At 46.2% G+C, this 21645-nt stretch overlaps 1 long non-coding RNA gene across 12 annotated transcripts; it reads left to right on the forward strand.

The window, feature by feature from the left end:
* The first annotated feature begins 186 nt into the window (after positions 1-186).
* LOC120703474 lies at positions 187-20854 on the forward strand. Of its 12 annotated transcripts, XR_005686983.1 has the most exons (9): positions 187-347; positions 610-745; positions 16549-16874; positions 16946-17334; positions 17998-18357; positions 19033-19271; positions 19534-19614; positions 19717-20497; positions 20622-20854. It is a non-coding gene; the product is annotated as an uncharacterized LOC120703474 (long non-coding RNA). The 12 variants fall into 12 exon arrangements; XR_005686982.1 differs by having other exon boundaries at positions 19033-19614; XR_005686979.1 differs by having other exon boundaries at positions 19534-20497.
* The last annotated feature ends 791 nt before the right edge of the window (positions 20855-21645 follow it).

Consider the following 21645-nt stretch of genomic DNA (forward strand, 5'->3'; position numbering starts at 1 on the left):
AAAAAAATTGAATACAATTCTTACCTACTCGAAACCACCTACCTCCCTCACAAAGTATCTCTTTTAGGCCCATATGGAAAATCTTAGTGTTTGACCAAACTTCACAACACCATCAAAGAAAATATTTCTGCCACAAATCCCTATTTTTTCTCACCATGTCGTCGCGCTTACCCGCCCGACCCCGCCTCCCATCTCTCCGCAAAATCAGCCAATCAAACCCATCAATCAAGCTATTCAATCCCCGTTTCCAGCCTGCCCGGCCTCCACCCCCCGGCCGGCTGCCACCGCCGCCTCCTCCCGTGATCCCGTCAGCGGCGCACCCCCGACCGCGCGGCCGCATCCGCAAGGTGAGCTCCGCACCGGAAGGCAGGAGCGACGCCGCCCCGAAGGCAAGAGCGACGCCGTTGGGCCACCCTCTGCTCCGCACCTCGCGGCGTCGGAGGAGGCCGCCGCCTTTGCGAGGGTCCCTGGGCGCTGCTATTGAGCGGCCGTTTCTCAGCGGCGCATTTGCTCTGCTCGTTCGCGAATGGTCCCACAGCTGCTGCTTCGGTCGACCATCCTGCTGGCTCATCTAACGAGAGGTCGTTGTTTGTGTTTCCGTGCACACAGGCCTCTGCATCGCCGTTGCTGGCGAGCATCCTCGAGCGCCACCTGCACAAGGACAGGGAGAGTGGCAAGGCTGGCCGGCCTGTTGATCCGCGGCGCCACCGACAACGCAGCTCGTCCGCCTCCTTGACGCCAGCAGGTACCGCCCGCCCCCTCCCTCCCTGCAATCTGATTCGATGTTCCTAGCCTACAGGCAGTGCCATGTTTGAGAACTTGATATCAGATTTTGTAGCGATGGCAGCTTCTGTTGCCCGACCCTGAGGAGATCTATTATCTATTTGAAATTCTTAATTTTGGGAGTGTTGACAGAATCGCGCCAACACACTCGAATGTGCTAGAACGCGCAACGATCGTCAAAACGATCAACACAGCGAAAAACCTTGGGCGGACCGGTCTGACCGGTCCAAGCAGGGAGCTCGCAAAGACCTAGAACAGCGAGCTCGGGAGGGACCTCGTCGGAGCTCGTGAACGTAGGGTTGCTCTGAGGTCGGCAGGCCACTCAGAACATCTTCAAACGCCGTCGAGACGAAGGAAGAAAGCAATCTAGGGTTGAAAAAGGCTAGGGTTTGAGAGATAAAAAGTAATGCGATTTTTGTATTGATTCGATTGGGAATAACCTCAATTAGCCTTAGACTTTATATTTATAGGCCGGGGAAGACGTACCCCTTCACGAGTAGGATTATATGAGGACTCTTTACAAAAAACCTAATTCTACTCGGACTGTACAGAACAGACCAGTCTAATCAGTTGACCCGACCGGTCAGACCGGTCGGCCTCGGCAGGTGCCAAATTTGGCTGTCAACATATGCCCCCCTGCTTTTTAGTGAGTTTACAAGCTAAAAAGCAAAACAGAAGTATTCTATACAATACTAGGGCCTAAAAAATACTACTAAGGACGATTCTCATAAACCGGCCATCTTTTTTCATGCATCTTGCCACACGCTTGGGTAGAATTTCTTCAAGTACTTCCCATTGATAGCTCTAGGTAGTCGATCTCCTTGCAGCGTCTCCATCATGTAGGAATTCCCGAAGATAACTTTAACAACTCTATACGGACCCTCCCAACTTGGCGACCACTTATCAAACTTATTGCTTTTCATCCCAAGAGGTAATATTGTCTTCCAAACTAAATCCCCAACCTGAAAAGATTTATCTTTTACCTTCTTATTGTAAGCTCTAGCAACCCGAAGTTTGTTTTCATACGCTTGTCGGTCACCTCATCAATGTTCTCAATCATTGAATTATAATAATCAACAGCAGAAAGATCATTTTGCTTAGCCAATCTATAAGCGTCCAGATTTACCTCAACGAGTAAAACGGCTCTTGACTATACACAAGCTCAAAAGGAGTAACCTTGGTAGCACCATGACGAGATATACGATGAGCCCACAATGCTTCGGATAACACTTCATGCCACCTCTTAGGATTTTCTTCTATTTTCTTCTTAATAAGCTTGATCAAAATCTTGTTACTTGACTTGGCCTGTCCATTGGCCTGAGCATAATATGGAGATGAATTGAGCAACTTGATCTTGTAAGACTCGATAAATGCGCGTACCTCCTTTGATATAAATGATGAGCCTTGATCCATAGTCAAAATTTGAGGAATACCGAATCTATGAATAATATGCTCAATTATAAACTCAATCACCTCTCTATGTGTCATATTTTTCAAAGGAACCGCTTCGGTCCACTTAGTAAAATAATCCGTAGCAATCAACACGAAGCGATGCCCCTTTGAAGATGGATGATTAATTTGTCCAATAAAATCCAACCCCCATCCTCGGAATGGCCATGGTTTAATGATAGGATGTAACGATGCAGCAGGTACCAATTGCAAATCCCCAAACCGTTGACATTCTTCACATCCCTTATAATACTTGAAACAATCTGAAATCATGGAAGGCCAATAAAAACCGACTCTCCTAAGCAACCACTTCATTTTAGGAGCTGATTGATGAGTACCACAGATGCCTTCATGAACTTCTCCCATAGCAACCTTGGCCTGATCCGAGTCCAAACACTTGAGAAGTAAATCTTCGGCGGTTCGACGATAAAGCTCATCATCAATTAAAATATACTTGAACGCTGCACGCCGAATATTTCTCTTTGCACCACGACCAGGATCTTTAAGATAGGAGATTATAGGAACTCTCCAATCCTGATCTTCGGCTTTTTTCATAGCCGAATCAGTGTTTTTTGCTGTCTGATCGGTTAGACCGGTCTCTGGACCGGTCAGACCTGTCGGGGCGGTTAGACCGGTCGCGTCAACCGGCTTGACCGGTTCGTCCAGAAACTGCAACTCGGCTATCATTTGCATCGGTCTTCTAATGTTAAATTTTCCTTTTCTAATATTATAACCAGATGCTTGCTGAGCCAGAGCGTTAGTCTGTCCATTTTCTTCTCTTGGCAAATGTCTTATAACGAATTCATCAAAATAAGAAATAATTTCGAGGCACTTATCAAGATATGCATTTAATGAACCATTATAATATTGGCATACCTTGGATACTTGCTGCACAACGAGAAGCGAATCACCAAAAACTTCAGCATGCTTCACGCCCATGGATTGTAAAATTTCCAAGCCGAATAATAATGCTTCATACTCAACTTGATTATTTGTGCAATATTCTTCTATCGGTTTGAGAATTCAAAAACACCACCACTTGGAGATATAAGGACAGCACCAATTCCTCTCTCATCATCACAAACCGATCCATCAAAATAAAGCTTCCATGGTGTGCAAAAAATATGGCCAATTTCTAAATCATGCTCATCATTAATCCGATGCTCAACAATGAAATCCGCTACAATTTGGCCTTTTATAGACTTCAAAGGTTCACAAGCCAAATCATATTTTTATCAAAGCATATGCCCACTTGCCGATTCTACCATTTAAAATCGGCTTTTGCAACATATATTTTATCACATCGGTTTGACATACTACTATGCATGTACTAGATAGTAGATAGTGTCGCAATTTAGTACAAGCATGATATAAAGACAAGCACAACTTTTCAATAAAAGTATACCTTGTTTTCACATCAATAAGTCGTCAGCCTATATAAGTAACAACATACTCCTTTTCTTCGGTCTCTTGAGTCAAAACAACTCCAATAACTTTATCTTCGGTCGCTATATAAACTTTAAAAGGAACACCTCTCCTAGGTGTTCTAAGAACCGGCGGCGAAGACAAATAATATTTAATTTTCTCAAATGCCTCTTGCTGTTTTGCCCCCAAGTAAATTCGGCTTCATTCTTTAACCGAAGAATAGGAGTAAAAGCATCAATCTTTCCGGACAAATTAGAAATAAATCTTCTCAAATAATTTACCATGCCCAGAAACTTTTACAAGTCTTTCATGCAAGTAGTAGCCTCAACTTTCCTCATAGCTTCAATTCTTTTAGAATCAATCTCTATGCCCTTCTCATGAATGATGAAACCAAGGAATTTTCCCGCCGATACTCCAAAAGCACATTTGAGTGGATTCATCTTCAAACCATACCAACGCATCCTTTCAAGAGCAAGTCTTAAATCGGCTAAATGAGAATCCAAACTGGCCGATTTAATAACAATATCATCAATGTACACTTCCAAGATAACACCAAGCAAATCATGGAAGATCAAATTCATAGCCCCCTAATAACTAATAACACGATGTTATGTCATAACCACCCACTCAAACAAACCAACAAATCCGGGACACAAAAATGCCGTTTTAGACGTATCTTCCTCGGCCATGAATATTTGATTACAACCCGCGTTACCATCAAGAAAGCTAATAACACGATGTCCCGATGCTTCATTAATTAGCATATCGGCTATAGGCATAGGATATTCATCCTTGGGAGTAGCTTTATTGAGATTTCTAAAATCAATGCAAACATGAATCTTGCCCGAATCTTTCTTTTCAACGGGCATAATATTAGAGATCCAATCCGCATAATGGCAAGACCGAATAAAACCAGCATCTAATAATCGATTAATCTCCTCTTTAATTCGGTCATAAATACTAGGATTGAAACGTCTAGCCGGTTGTTTATAAGGTTTAAAACCAGCTTTGATTGGTAAGCGATGTTCAACAAGATCACGACTCAATCCCGGCATTTCAGAATACTCCCAAGCAAAACAATCGATATATTCTTTTAATAACTTTATCAAATCGGCATTAAACTCAATCGATAAATTCTTGTTTACAAAAGTCGGTCTAGGAATAGTACCATCACCTAAATCTACCTTTTCTAAAGAATCAGCCGACGTAAAACCTTGGCCTAGCTTGTCCATGTCTTCTGATTCTTTAATAGTTTCGCACATATCGTTTGTACGCGCCCGATAGTGATCAATGCGTTGCTGGAGCCACTCTGCGTTGGACCGGTCTGACCGATCTGACCTACCGGTTTGACCGGTCGGCTCTGATGGCCGATCCGAAGAGGACCAGTCTGACCGGTCGTGGGACCCGGTCTGACCGGTTGCATCTGAGTCGCCTGCTGGACTCATCTTTACAGCATTAAGTGATTTAGCCGATTTTCCATCGGCTTTAGAGTTGAAAGAACGAAACCCTCCTTGGTGCAACTGATAAGTTCATAATCGGACAGATCCAAACCCGATAAGCACTTGATGTTGTCATTGGCACCAATGGAATTGGAATCGGCGATAGCTATGAAGGAAGAAATGTCACCAGGCACTATCTCAACCTCATCACAGATCCACTGAATAAGAAATTGATGCAAAGTAGACGGAACACATTGATTGGCATGAATCCAATCACGACCAAGTATTAAACTGAAGTTACCTTGCACTTCCGAAATGAAGAAGGCTGTGGCAAGCGTCTTACTTCCAACGGTCAACTTCGTGTACGCAACTCTCTTGGCACCAATGGGATCACTGCTAACCGTCATGTTGGTCTTGATCAGCTCCTCTTCCTTCCCGCCAAGCTTCTTATACAATGAGTAGGGCATAAGATTTACAATAGCCCCACCAGCCACTAACATGCGAGAAATCGGCTTTCCATTAAGATGTCCCCTCATGCAGAGAGCTTTCAAGTGGTTATCCGATTCCTTGGGCTTCTGGAACACAGCATCACGAGGCCCAAATTGAAGATGAACCACCTCCTCTTCAGGAATTATGAGATAATCTGAAGACATATGCACAACGTTAATCTCCAAATTGTTGCGCTCCGGAAACGCCTCATAATCCACCAATTATTCCTCTTCCGTCGTTGGAGGAGCTGGTTCTACTCCATCAACTCGAGAAACCAAAACAGGCACCGCTAATTTGGTTGTACTCTCTGCACTGGGCTCAACCGGTCTAACCGGTGGCTCAGGGCGGTCTGACCATTCAGAAGCACCGATTTGACCGGTCGCCGGGGTCGGTTCGACCGGTCCTTCTGCTGGCTGGTCAACTGTCTTGACCTGCCACACCTTGCCTTGAGAGATCATGGGTCTGTATTTGTTGAAGTACTCATCCCTCGCCTTCTCTGCCTCTTGCTCCCTCTTTTCCTTATTGCGAAGACGTTGGAGCTTCCTCTTCTGGGTATGCGTCAATCCCTCGGGACACCAACGAGGTTGATGGTATTTGTCCGCCACTTTACTACCACCGGCCTCATGATTGTTAGCAGTAAAAGGTTTCTGGATAGGAGCTGTAAGGATCGATGGACCAAGAGGGGGTGAATTGGGCTTTTTTCAAATTTCTAAAACAAAATAAAGCAATCTTAACCTATGCAATGCTATTAAGACTTAATTCACCAACCGGCTAACTAAGCAACCTACACAAGCTATAAAGGAAACAACAAGATATAAATCTAAGCAAGGTAGAGCTAAGTTATGATCTCTAGGGTCAAGCACATGAATAAATCTCTAGGGTCAAGCACATGAATAAATTGCATGAAAGTAAGTGCTTGAAAGTAAAGAGTTGGCAAGAGACGACCGGATTTTTTCTCGTGGTGTCGATGTGTTGGCACACATCCCTAATCCACGTTGTGACACTCACTAAGAGTCTTGTCACCTCCCATGTTACCAAGACAAGGGTGCTCACTAAGAGTCTCCGTTCACCATCCCGGCGTGGTGGAGCTCAAGCCACGTATAATCTTCTTCGGGCTCCCACAATCAACTTGGCAAGCTCCGCAAGAAGCACCTCAATCAACAAGATCGCCTAGGTGATGCCAATCATCAAGAGTAATAAGCTAGGGCATTCACTTGAGAAAGAACCGATCACCAAGAATGGATGCACACAAGTTTCTCTCTACTCAAGTCCTTAGCCTTGCTTCTTGGATGATTGAATGATCAAATGAGTGGAATGTGAAGCTCAAGGTGGCTCTCAACAAGAGAATGAGTGTATGAGTGTTGCCTGGTGTCAAGAGAGTTCAAAATGACCCATTGGAGGGGTATATATATGCAGCTCACATGAATAGAGCCGTTGGAGAAAAGCTACCAGAAAAGTACGCAACGCGATTAATCCGACGGCCCTCCAAAAGTCATCGTCGGTTTAACCGATGAATGTAAACTGCCCATTTGAAATACTAGCCGTTACAGCTCGGGCAATTTAACCGACGTATCATCGGTTTAATTGGTGAGTGTAGTTGTCCACTGATTTACTGAAAAACCAACTCTCTGGATAACTGCACCGACGCTAACTAAAAATCCTTCGTCGGTTTAACCGGTGAGTGTAAGCCTGAAAACCCCTGAAAAACCGACTCTCTGGACAACTGAACCGACGTTAATTTTAAACATCGTCGGTTAATCTGGTGAACACTGTGTCCAGACTTCAGCAACTGCGTTTAACCGACGTATAGAAAATTGATGTCGTCGGTTAAACTGGTGATAAGACTTTTTCTTGATTTTGCTTTTTCTAATCTGAGTCTTGAATGAAATCCAAATATTCTTGAGATATGAACTGAATAGCACTTGTTTGAGCTTCCAAGAACCTGAGTGACCAATGTGTGCATCCATTTTTGATTGACCATGTCCATGCTCAAGTTACTTGGCCTTAACCCCTCTTAATAGTGCGACCTCTACAAAACTATAAAATCTATACTAACCTAAGTGTCCTTCTCAACCTTGCGACACTTAGGACTAGAAAGATCCTTAGTCTTGTTATAAACTTGAGTTGAATACCGAGATCGCCTTTTTGAATAATGAAATTTATGGGCCTCTTTAACATATGATCCAATGAGCGATAAGATTTCATTAAGCTGCATAAACTCATTAGTCACAATAATGGTTGTCATTAATCACCAAAACATACCTTGAAGGACTAGATGCTTTCTGGAGCAGAAGAAGTAGCCGATTTATCAATCACCATCGGCTCTTTACCCTTATCTTGCATAACCACTTTAATCTCGCCGATCTGAACAACAGTATCGGCTTGAGCCTTCTCTGGAGTAGCTTCTGATTGCACCTCTAACTTCTTTTCCTTCACGCGGTATTCAACCTGCGTAGAAACAAATCGCGCCGGTCTCTGCTAAGACCGGTCTGATCGGTCATAGGGGACCGGTCTGGCTGGTGGCGCCTGCTGAGCTGGACCAGATTGGTGTGCTCCCAATCGGTCGTGTACTGGCGTCCTTGATCTTTCCTCCCTCTGATATGGTGGTGGATATGGCATTGGAAAGCACTGGAGCCAAATCCCCTCATGTTCCCACACTGAATTAACTGCATTTGACGCCGGTGGGGACCAAGGCATAGTAGCATACACCTTCTGTGGAGGAAACTGAGGATAATTACTCTTGCGCCTGATGAATTCCCTCCTTGGAGGCGAAGCATTGCCCCGACGTGGTGGTGAATGAGGCCTCTTTTTTAATGGCTGATCTTGTTGAACGGCCTTAGTGTACTTGTTCAATAACTGCCCAAAGGTAGGTCCCTGATTTGTACGCCTACATTGCAGTTTTGGCACATTTATTTTCCAAGTACCTTCTTCCGGACGTTTCGGCTTGAAAGTTCGGAGCTGCTCCCTGGGCCGGTCTGACCGGTCGTTGTACCCGGTCTGACCGGTTGATGCTACATGTTTGATCGGTTGCGCCTGGACAGCAGGCTGACTGGAGGAACTTGCTTGCCCCCCGGGCTTAGGAGCATTAACAAAAATCCTCAAAGTCGGTTTCCCATCAGGAGTCTTCTCAGCAACGACTTCTCGGGCCAGAATCTTATCATTTGCATTTATCGGCCTTGGATCTCCAATCACCACATTCTTTTTTTTCTCGAACACGCAGGAGAGCTGCGTATCATTATATTGATAGAAGAAGAAAAGAGTCATACATAGACCCAAAACACACCCCACACACCTCTTAAGACCTTTGCTAATAATCACCTGTTAACTAAAAACACTACGACCAACCCACACCTCTAGCCCTCACCCTGGATAGCAAGTAGGGTAAGGCCCCTGGCTCCTGCCAAGCTCCACAGGTGCGCTTCTTCAAAGGCCAGTGCGATGGCCGCAGCGACACTCGGGCTGGCCCCGTTAAAAACACAGTTGTTTCAGGTGTCTCCAAATGCTCCATGTTCCAAGAATGACTAGAGAGTTCAGACCTTGCCTTAAATCCCTCGCGACCGATGCTTCCACTTTCTCCCACCAATCATCAAAACAAATGTCTTGAGGCTGAGGGGCAAGTGCGGTGAGGCCAAACCGCTGGAAGAGAGAGAACCAGAATTGTCTTGAAAACACACACCCGACAAGTAGATGTTGGATATTTTCTTCCTCTTGATCGCACAACAAACAACTGATTGGATGAGGGAGGCCTCGTCGAGCTAGCCTGTCGGCTGTCCAGCAGCGATTGTGGGCGACCAGCCACATGAAAAAACGACATTTGGGAGGAGCGTGAGACTTCCATATTCTCTCTGCAGGTCTGAAGTAAACAGCACCCTGGAATAGGACCTCATAGGCTGATTTTGCAGAATATTCTCCTGAGTTAGATAATCTCCAAATGTGTTTATCAGGAGTCCCAACTTGCAGTTCAACCAAACTGATTAGGTCCCAAACCTCAAGGAATTCCAATAATCCTTCCACCAAAATTGCACCCTGGATATCTTCTAACCATTTTTCATTGGTTAGAGCCTCCCGCACCGTTCGCTTATTAGCCCTTCTATTGGAAACTAAAGCAAACACCCTGGGTGCAAGCTCTTGTATGCTATGGCCGTCTAACCACCTGTCCTTCCAGAACAAAGTATTTGTCCCATCTCCTACTTCAGTAATGACAGCCATGGAAATGAGACACTCCACATCTTTGCTGACCTGGATAGGCAGATTTGCCCAAGGCTTGTTTGGTTCCGTTTTCCTGAGCCATGGCCAACGTGCTCTCAAAGCACAGTTCAGTCTTTTCAGATCCGAGATACCCAGCCCCCCAAGCTCCAGATGTCTGCAGACTTTTGGCCAGGAAATTAAACAATGTCCACCTCGTGCTTCTTTCCTTCCTCGCCAGAGAAAACCTCTTCTGATCTTATCGATGGCTTTTATTGCCCAGTTCGGCAGTTCCATCGCCATAGCCACATAAACCAGCATTGCTGTCAGGACAAACTGAACCTGTACCACTCTCCCTGCCCGGGTCATGAGGTCCGCCTTCCACCCCGGCAATTGGTCTGCTATTCGGTCAATTATTGGCTGAAGTTGCTCCTTAGTCAACTTCTTGATAGTAAGTGGCAGTCCTAAATATTTGCATGGGAAATCTTGCACTTCACATGGCAGCAGGTTTTGTATGATGGCCATGTCCTCTTCAGCACACTGTATTGGCAGCACGTTACTCTTCTGCACATTAGTTTTCAGCCCCGACGCATCCCCAAACAGCTGAAGCAATTGTAGAGTTAGATTAATATCAGCTGCTGCCGGCCGGAGAAAAATAGCCACATCATCTGCATACAAAGAAATTCGATGCTGAATTGGTCGTGAAGAGAGTGGCTGTAATAGCCCAGCTTCAGATGCTCTTGTGACCAGCCAGTTCAGCACGTCCATCACTAGGATGAACAACATCGGTGAAAGAGGATCACCTTGACGAAGCCCTCTCTTGTGCTGAATAAAATCTCCTGGTGTGCCATTCAGAAGGACTTGAGTAGAGGAAGAAGTCAGGAGAGCACACACCAAGTCCCGCCATCTAGACCCAAAGCCGAGTTTCCTTAGCACCTCCAAAAGAAAAGCCCAGGAAACCGAATCAAATGCTTTTGTGATGTCCAATTTAAGAAGGATCCTTGGTTGTTTTTGATTGTGTAGGAATTTCACTGTTTGTTGCACCATCATAAAATTGTCTTGGATAAACCGCTTTTTAATGAAAGCGCTTTGGTTGGGCGAGACCATTTCATCAAGGCAGGCCGGCAAGTCTGTTAGCCAGGACTTTAGTCACCAACTTAGCAAAGCTGTGCACCAGACTTATGGGTCTAAAATCTTTCACCAGATCTGCATCAGGTTTCTTTGGGAGTAAAGTGATGTATGCTGAGTTCAGCAGCCACAAGTTCCTGCAATTCCTTCCCCAAATTCTATGTAGGGCTGCCATAATATCTTCCTTAATTATCGGCCAGCAAGCCTTATAGAACCTGCCAGTGAACCCATCCGGTCCAGGAGCTTTGTCAGACGGTAAATCCTTGATGGTCTGCCACACTTCATTCTCATCAAAAGGAATATCCAGGGCTTCTAGATTATGGTTTGGGATGTCTAGGTGATCCAAGTTGATTGTCCTGTCCCTGTCGCTTTCAGCACCAATCAGATTTGAGTAAAATTCCAATATTGCTGCAGCCTTTTCCTCATGCGAAGTTAAGATCTGATCGCCCTCCCTCAAGGAGGCTATGAAATTCTTCCTTTTTCTATGCCTAGCATGCCTGTGGAACAGCCTGGTATTAGCATCACCATCCTGCAGCCAATTAATTCGAGATCTGACCCTGGCTACTGTTCTCAGAAGGGAGGCCAGCACCAACGTATGTTTCTTCAGATTATTACGTAACCACATCTCATTTGAATTTAGAGTTTTACTATCCTGAGCAATATCCAGCTGGTGCAGAATTTCCTTTGCTAGGAGGAGTTGGGAATTGAGATGGCCCACCGTCTTTTGGCTCCAACTTTGCAAGCTCCTTGCTGTTGCCTTGAACTTCAGCGACAGTGTTTCCAGTGGGCACGGACGGGCTGGTACAACAGTCCAGGCAGCCTCAACTGTTTCCATGAAACCATCCAAACTTGGCCAAAAGGCTTCGAAATGAAAACGTCTTTTGCTGGTTGGGCTGTCCTGCAGGCCAAGCAAGAGGGGACAGTGATTTGAATCTCCAGAAGCACAACTTTGTAAGAGGCAGTCAGGAAACATCTCTTCCCACTCCAGAGAACAGAAGACCCTATCTAGTCTTACAAGTGTTGGGGAAGCACTGGTTGAGGAGCTGGACCAGGTGTACTTGCGACCATGGAGAGGTAATTCAGTGACTGCCATGTCATTCACCCACCTTCTGAATCTTCCCATCATTGCTCTATTCAGATTGCTATTGTTCTTGTCTTCGTCTTTGTAGATTAGGTTGAAATCACCTGCTACCAGCCATGGGCCCGTACACACTGTCCTAATATCCCGAAGTTCTTGCAGAAATTGAATTTTCTCTTGATTCCCCTGCGGGCCGTACACACAAGTCAGCCACCAAGAGGTTCCATCAGAAGAGCTGAACTGCACAGAGGAAGAGAAGGTGTCCACTCGACTTGAATTGACAACACCCAGACGCGCTCTCCATGCAATCAAGATACCACCACTAGCTCCGAGGGAAGGTAGGAAGGTAAAGTTGTTATCGAACTCGACACCAAGCATGGAGAGAATACAATGCCTAGAAACATCAGGTATTTTTGTCTCTTGTAGACACACCACATCAACTTTATATGAGTCCACAATTACTCTGACTGCATCCCGTCTTGCCTGTGAGTTAAGCCCTCTTACATTCCAAACTAAGATACGTGATGGATCCATTAACCATACAAAAAATAGTCACGACCACCAATTCAGTACAATCTGCTCTCCTCAGATTAGGCATTCCACCGGCTCTGCTGCGATGTCATCGTCAGGGGGTGTCCAACCAAACAGGGCCGCCAACGCCCTTGTGTGTGGGTCGGCCAAGAACGATTGGAACCTTTGCGCATAATCTTCCAAAATCTGCTGGCTAAGTTGTTCCCTTTCCTCTTCAACATCCAAATCCAAAGCCCGCATGACCCTTTTCTTCAAATGCACCGGACATACCTCATTCACATCGGCCCCCAACCCAGCCAGGCGTCGACTGCGGCGGGGTGCCTCACTGGGAGGCAGCGTCGTCTTCTTTCTCCATCTTTTGTTGACGTGTGGAATTGGAAGGATCCCACCCGGTGTCCTGGATAACTTCCGAATGAACTCTGCCGCCGGACTGAATAGTCCCGCAGCCTCAGCAGGGACACGAGCAGAATCCCCATCAAGAGCCGGCGTCACAAGGGTGTCACCCGGGGCAGCAGAGCCCGGCTCCCCTTCCCTGGCGCTCAACCTGGGGCGACGGGAGTAGACCAGGAGAGGGGGCGGCGTCCTTACAGGCGCGTCGGCCGGCGGCGTTCCTGGCGCGCCGGCCGTCAGCGTCGCGAGCGGCGATGACGGGGTCACCGTCGTTGCCCCGGCCACTGGCGACTGAGGCAGCCGCGGCGGGCATCCGGCCGGCCCTCCGTCCATAGTCAGTCCGGGCGGTGGCGTCAGCGCATGGTCTTCTGTGCGACGGCATACCACCGGCGGCAGGGGCGGCATCGGCACCAACCAGTTCGTGGCGATGGTTTGCTGGGTGGAGTTGCCGAGAGGTGGACTCTGATGGGCTCCAGGATTGGCTGATATCTCCTCAAGGAAACATTCCAGGTCCGGCCCGGAGTGAATGTGGGCCGCGCCGGTTACATCAGGCCCGCCATGCAGATCGGGCATGGGGGATACCATTGCAACCAGGGAGCCCACGGGCCCAGTGTGATCGTGGCTAGTAGAGGCCAGGAATTGGAGGGGAGCCCAAACGCAGCATCCCCTGCTGGCTTCCGTTAGTCAGTGCCCTCGCCGCCTCGACCCCTCGCACCTCCGCCTGTGAAAGAGATGGGCACGCCTCCCGGGGCCATGCACCGGAATCCGCCTCTTCGCTAGGCACAACGGTCTCCCCGCACCTCGCCAGTTCCCCAGGCAGCGTCGCCTCGGGCGTCACCCGCCCTGTTGGGGCCAGCGCTGCATGAGCCAGCGGTGTGCATGCAGGGCCATCAATGGCAGGCGGCGTGGATGAGGCACCGCCCGAGGCTGCATTCGGGGTGTCGCGCGTGGCGGGAAAAGGGGAGGACGGTCGCCCAACCTCGTCCGCCTGGCCTCCGCGTGAGCCTAGCCGCGCATGCACCGGCGGACGGCCCCCCGGAACGGACTGACGACAGCGCCACTGCCCTTGGCCCCACCTGGGCCGGAGATCCCTCGGCAGACCGACGACCTTGCTGCCGGCGGCGTCGGCGTCCATTGCCGGGCAGCGAAGAAGGTGGTGGGGAGTCCTCCCTTGAATCCTCGAATGGTGTAACCGAAACTGAGATAGGGTATGTCAGCGTACGCACACCCAGTTCGGAGCCCGCCAATGGAGGTTCCACAATCTCCAACTCCATCTCCGCCGGAATGTTGCCATGGCACGAACGCCAAGCCTTCAATCTGACCACATCACGCCTCTGTGATGCTGGGATGAAGCCCATCAATCCAGCACCATTCGTCAAGAAGAAGCTCGGCTGTAGACAGCTCCCAAGCATGTGCAGGGATACCCCTAACCTCCACCTCGATGGCAGAGGGCAAGTTGGAAGCTGTTGAATTGAGAAATCTCGTCCACCTCATGAAGTGCAGGCGGACAGAGGCGGTGATGAGTGGCCGCCCCCCATTGTAGATCCGATCCACCAACTCATCACTAGGCAAGGTCAAGAGAAAGCTAGCCGGCCCCCAACGATGGATGCGCAGCAGTTCTTCCTCAACCTCAAACCTGATAGCGATGGACGAACGGACGAGCTCAGCTGCTCTTGAGCCCCTTCGGCTTGCTCCGGCCGAAAGAGAACCTTTGGATTATTCAGTTCTAAAGTATGGACACCAACAGCTCGCATTTGCAAATGATTAACCGTAATGAAATCAAAACCTTCTAGTTTCTCTTTCAAATAAGAACGCAAGCCATTAAATGCCAAATCCGCCAAATCTTTTTTCGAAAGAGACGAATTGAAACAACGGTTTTTTAAAGCTTTAAATCTCTGGAAATAATCCAAAACCGATTCATCTCGGTTTTATTTAACCGATGTTAAGTCTAGCAATCTAACTTCGGCTTCCCCACTAAAGAAGTGATCATGAAATTTGCGCTCTAATTGATTCCAATTTAAAATCGATCCGGGCGCAAGCGAGGAAAACCAAGAGAAAGCGGTTCTGGTCAAAGATAAAGAAAATAAGTGAACGCGCAAAGCATCGTTAAGACCCGCTTCTCCCAATTGCAAGACATATTGGCTAACATGCTCCCAAGTCGTATGAGAATCTTCACTATTAAATTTCACAAACTCGGGAATGCGCCAACCAGCAGGATATGAAACGAAATCAAACTCTGGAGGATATGGCTTTTGATATAAATGCGACCCACCCATATCAATCCCAAGTTTAGATTTAAGCACACCGGCCAAATCCTCTTTAAACCTGTTGAAATCGGCCTGATAAGTACCGCTGGCCGATGTATGCGAAGAGGCCGAAACACGTTGCGTGGTAGGACCGGTGTAAGTCATGTTTGTATTAGGAATCGGCCCCCGGTGAGGTCCAGATCCCTGTTGTGATGTAGTATGAGGCCCGGCATGCATCACTATCTCATTGGTTCGGCTAGGAACGGCTGAACCGGGAGTAGAAGCGTGCGGTGCAGAGGGCACTGGACACTGTCCCGTTGGACCGGTCTGACCGGTCATGTAACCGGTCTGACCGCCCGCACTGGTCTGACCGCCCGCACCGGTCTGACCGGTCGAGGAGACCGATGGGACCGGCGGCGCGTGGACAGTATTTGCCCTGGAAACGAGATCGGCGGCATCCCAAAGAATTGATCCTGGGTAGCAGATGTGCCAGCCAAATTCGCGTCTGGAATATAAGTGCCACCCTCGACACTTTTGCTCTTTTTAAGTGCCTCAATCTGATCATTAAGTCCAGCAAAACTCTCTCCCGCGACTACTTGTGCAGCAGATATTTTCGAATCTACCATAAGAGAAATGCTTAACTAATTCAGAGGGATCATTAGGAAGTACCTCGACCTTGTCTTGATTCAGCTTGAACGATGACATCACGAACTCCCCGACCCTCTTGAATAGGCCTCCTCGTTCCTTCTCGAATCCCTGAAGGAAGTGCTCCCTCAGGTGCTCTTCAGCGAAGAGGTAGGCCTTGCGCTCATCTTCAGTGAGCTCCTCCATGGTCGCCTTGATGACGTTGTCGTTGTGGATTTCACCATGAGTACCCATCTTTCCGGAGAAGTTAGATTAGATCGGTTTTAAAAACCAGATTAATCTGTTCCCCAGCAGAGTCGCCAAAAAGTATGTTGACACAGAATCGCGCCAACACACTCGGATGCGCTAGAACGCACAACGATCGTCAAAACGACCAACACAGCGAAAACCCTGGGCGGACCGGTCTGACCGGTTTCGCCGACCGGTCTGACCGGTGCAAGCAGGGAGCTCGCGAAGACCTAGAACAGCGAGCTCGGGAGGGACCCCGTCGGAGCTCGTGAACGTAGGGTTGCTCTGAGGTTGGTAGGCCACTCAGAATGTCTTCAAACGCCGTCGAGACGAAGGAAGAAAGCAATCTAGGGTTGGAAAAGGCTAGGGTTTGAGAGATAAAAAGTAATGCGATTTTTGTATTGATTTGATTGGGAATAACCTCAATCAGCCTTAGCCTTTATATTTATAGGCCGGGGAAGACGTACCCCTTCACGAGTAGAATTACATGAGGACTCTTTACAAAAAACCTAATTCTACTCGGACTGTACAGACCAGACCGGTCTAACCGGTCGACCCGACCGGTCAGACCGATCGGCCTCGGCAGGTGCCAAATTTGGCTGTCAACAGGGAGCTGCTTGTGGCCGATGGTTCTGGGCTCTCTGCCCTTCCTGTCATCAGCAGCTCAGTGGGCACCTCCGCTGCCATCCGGTATAGATCAATAAGGTATGCAGACATCAGATTTGGAATTGACATAATTTTGTGGCTGATCTGATTTGGATTAATGGCGTTCGTGAGTTTCCCTTGGATCTCTGTAGGTTAGATTAATGGTGTTGTCTGTGTTCTCTCTACAATGGCCATTATAGCTCGTGTATAAAGGTTAGCTTCAAATGTCTCTTTAGTTGTGCCATTTTTTCATTAGTTATTATACCCATGTACAACATTTACAGCTCTTGACAGGTTTGAGAAAGCACATCACAAGCAAATTTGAGGTGCTAATATTGTAAGTTGCCTCCCTGGTTGTGTAAACACTTTTGTATAAGCTCCCTGGATCATGCCAGCATTGGTTGTTTGCAGCCATATGTTCGAGACAAACAACTCAGTTTGTTTAACTTCTTGCATTTCCTTCATGAATAAATTTGTCCAAGGTAGTAGGAGCTTACTGCAAACTCTATGTCTCCACCGTAGGCCTGAGTTAAATATATGGTCTTGATTCTTGATACAATAGAGAAAGGCTCAACCATATATTTGCGAGATACAAAAGGCACCAGATGGCAATGACAACAACTAGATTTGCGAGGATTTCAGTGGCCTTCTCGACCACCCTCAATGCATGCAGGTACACCTTGTACTCTTGGATTAGCTTGGGTGGAATTTAATTACAACGAACCATCAAGAACATTATAGGTGCTCTGCAGTTTGTCTTTTGGTTGCCTCCACTCTGATATGATTGCTTTGTGGGCACAAAATGAGCCTATAATGGGTGCATAAATTTTTTTTTAAGAATCCAACCAAAGTGTGTTGAGCAGTACGCGACCATCACAGTCTTTCTGCCAGCTTATATTTTGATAATATGCTGATGTATGTACTCTTTAGCTTCAAATATTAAAGTTATGCTCAAGGAGAACACTAGGGCTAATTATAAAGCCTTCCTGCTCTGTGATCAACATCATATTTTTTCCCTCACAAAATGGGAGACGCTTGTGAAATGAAATCTCCTGCACCCTGGTCTGCTAGGTTCACTCTGCAGTGTAACGTTGTTTCAGGTTATGAAGTATGAGAGATGCTAGCTACTCTTTAGCTTCAAATATTAAAGATTTTCTCGATCGCAACTTCAAATATTAAAGTTATGCTCAAGGAGAACACTAGGGCTAATTATAAAGCTTTCCTGCTCTCTGATCAACATCATATTTTTTTTCTCACAAACTGGGAGGCGCTTGTGAAATGAAATCTCCTGCACCCTGGCCTATTAGGTTCATTCTGTAGAGTAACGTTGTTTCAGGTTATCAAGTATGGGAGATGCTAGCTAGGAAGCCATTTGGTGTCCTGTCCAATGTCCACAAACAAGGTATTGCTGAATCTCATCACCGTGTGTGCAAACTCCAGGTTCATATGTGCAGTTAGTTCAAGAAGCGCCCATGGCAAAAATTGTATTACACAAATCCAAACTATATAACCAGCGATTTGTGGGTTTTCTTTGCAGAAGTTAAGGCAATACCAGGAGAAACACCTGGTTCCTCAATATTTCCATTCATTGTTTCAATTAACTGATATTTAATCAGATTGGAGCAATTGGATTAGAGTAGGCATATAGGAGGTTGATCAGCTAGCAAGAAATACCTTATCTGATCCACTATTCAAGGTACTTTGTCCTGCTTATGGTTTCGAATAGATTTGTCTGATCCTTTTCTAATGTACAGTTATTTTCTATGCTCTGATCCTTTTCTAATGTATCTTGTGCTAGAGTGACATGGATTTTTTTTTCATGAGTTGTATATACTGTCCCTGAAATTTTCACATGACTAGAAAGATAGCAAACATATGAAGCATCAGGCTCACCTTCTGCATTCGATTGTCATGATGTATATTCTTTTTTATCAGTGTTATAAGTAGAAAACTATCAACAGGAAGGGTTACTCGTGGTGGGTAATAGTGATGCTTCGATTTATACTTCCTGGGGAAAGGATGATTAATGTTAAGGGCCATTTGGTTTTGTTCTCTTCAAGACCACTTGGAGTATGGATGCGAGTGCAGCGCACTCTTAACCAAGTGATTGACTCTTTCTGGAGGCGTTGTGACGATAGAGGGTTGTGTGCTCATCGATGGGCGAGAATAGATGGATGGCGGCGGGTGGCACTGGTGGAGAGAGGCACCGTTATGTGTTGCAAATAATAGCTGATCTGTTTTTTTTTAATTATTCAACCAATCATATGACACTGAATCTCTTTTGTGCTCTGCAAATTGACCAAGACTAGGAAGAGATTGTGATTGCTTATACCACGAATTTGTTACAACTGGTGTCTTTGTTGTTTTTCAGGTTAGCATGGCGCTGAACATCTCAGGCACGTGCCTGTGATCTGTAGCACGTGCACATCCACGTGCCATCATAAATCCATTATAATATATAATGTCTCTTTGCTTTTTATTGTTTCAAGTTAAAGCATGTGCTAGCACGCACACTTTGCTGTACAAAGGGGGAATAAAGGCACCTGCAATTGGTGTAAAAGGGGGAAGACCCTGCAATCAAAGGATGAGAGCATAGCTTAAGAAGAAAAGGTATATCCCTGGCCAAAATTTATAGCTTTATTTGCTACATTGGATAATCGATTTAGACTGAAGCATGTTGACACATAGATTAATTAGGCCGGATCTATTTCTCTTGGAGCTGTCTGGTTGAATTCACACAATAAATTGTAATTCCATCATCAGTGTTCAGGCTGAAATAACATTGTAGGTTTGATGGATCTTTATGAGATTGTGTGTATGCTAATCAATAAGGATCTAACACTGTTTGTCTACATACAATGCTTCTTCACAGTTTGTTTACGAGGAGCCACATGAAGACCTTTTTTTAATATGTCGCTGTGGAAAAAAGAATTTTTCGCTCTTCAAACAAGAGGTGTTTCAATAGGACATACAAAAATTAATTCATTTACCCAATGATTCCTGCCAACTAAACTAAAGAAAATCAGTTCATTTGTGGTGTGATAATTATTTGCAGTGAGTTCCCGTTCAAATCTCTAGGAGAAATTGATTTCAATGTGGCATCAAATTCTGAAGGTCAAAGAGCATTATTAGAAGATATTGATATGAATCTAGAACTATAAGAAGTGGATGCTGAATTTTCTATCAGTAATATTTTCATTAGATGTATCATTAGAGAGCATTGTACAATTATTTGATTCTTGTTATGTTGAATGCTTTTAAAATATCAGTAGAGAGTCTGTCTATAAGTAGGATCCTTTTTACATCTCCAAGCATTCATTGATGTTTTTGAATAGTAGTCATGTGAGGGAAGTAGAAGCTCTACTATTTGATTTACTTTCGGTCTGCTCACCTCCCCAGCGATAGTCGTTCCAGTTGCCGATTTGTATAATGTATATACTTCTAGATGCATTTTTTTTCATTTGCAAAGCTAATAAGTGTACATATACTCATTCTCCTTCTCCCATGCATGTGCATTTCTTCTCTTTTTTTTTTTCCTTCAAGGGATTCTGAAGATTTTAATCCCCACAGATATGCTTCCAGTTTACCTCACCAAATTACCTGTCTAGATTGTTTTTGCAGGAAAAGAGTATTCCTTCCATTCGATGCATGCTGAATGCTGTCACTAATTATGAATTTACTTTATGAAGATTCCTATCAATTTCAGATATCTGATTCCTTTGTTGATGCCCAAGTAACTCAACAGTTTCAACTTTTGAAATTTGATGGCTCCCAAATGTAGGGGCTGAATCTGAGAAGAATGGCAGCTAACTGAATGTCCAAGCAAACTTCCATATGTATGTTTCTATTATGACTTGTATAATTTAGTTGTTCTGTTACAGAAAACAAACTCATATATTTCTGATAGTTCAATGTATCAATGTATCTTAGTGTCATAAATTTTCTTGAGTTCCGTATTAGGCCTCCAACGGTAGCGGCGCCGCCGGTACTTTGGTCTACGTGGAGGAGAGAGCAAGGCAAAAGGCAGCTCGCGAACTGCGAGGGAAGCTATAGTCACAAACACAAACCGATTTAAGTTATGTGACAGTTGAAAAAACTTCTGATCTGTGAATATAAATTGATTTTTTCCTAATGTTCAAATGCGTGTAAAAGAGGTTTCATATGTTTCTTGCATATTTCTCTCTGTTAGAGTATATTAGGCAACGTATTATACGCATCCTACTTTCTTACACTCTCCACTAATATCCATGAATATAAGAAGGAGGCAGCCATGTCATGCACTCTACTAGGAATATTGTTTAATATAATTGTTCTTTAAACACGAGCTACAGACACTCTACTAGGAATATTGTTTAATATAATTGTTCTTTAAACACATTGTTGTGGCACGTGGAAAAAAATTGGGTACAGCAGGGCTGTAAACCAGCCCCTGTACAGCCCCACCTAGATACCTGCCACGTGGAGGAAAAACCATTAGGGTGCGTTTGGATGTCGATATTGGAGAGCTTGGCATTGAATTGGGTTCAATACCAATTCAGCCATGGTATTAAAATGACCACAATTCGAATTCTATTGTTTGGATGGCTATTGCATTCCCTTTTGGAATCATTAGAAGGAGAGAGGCGGTCAGGCCCTCTGCTCGGTCAGGCCCAAGCTCGACGCGCTGCTCATTCTTGAGCTCCTACCTCCGCCCATGGAGAGAGGCAGCGTCTGCTGCTGGCGGAGGAACGGCGCGGCCCCTGCTAATCCTTGCCACTGCCGTGCTCGAGCTCTCTGCCCCGAAGCTCCTCCAAGCCATCCAGATCCGCCATGCATGGAGCAGAGGGAGGGCGTGGCCCACCGGCGGAGGGAAGGAGGAGGGGGAGGGCGGCGTGGCCCGCCGGCGTAGGAAGGGAGGGGGAGGGTGGCACGCCTCACCGGCGGAGGGAGGGAGGAAAGGGCGGCGCGGCCTCACCGGCGGAGGGAGGAGAGGGTGGCGCGGCTC

The sequence above is a fragment of the Panicum virgatum genome, chromosome 4K (assembly GCF_016808335.1).
Source record: "Panicum virgatum strain AP13 chromosome 4K, P.virgatum_v5, whole genome shotgun sequence".
In the NCBI taxonomy this organism is placed as follows: domain Eukaryota; kingdom Viridiplantae; phylum Streptophyta; class Magnoliopsida; order Poales; family Poaceae; genus Panicum; species Panicum virgatum.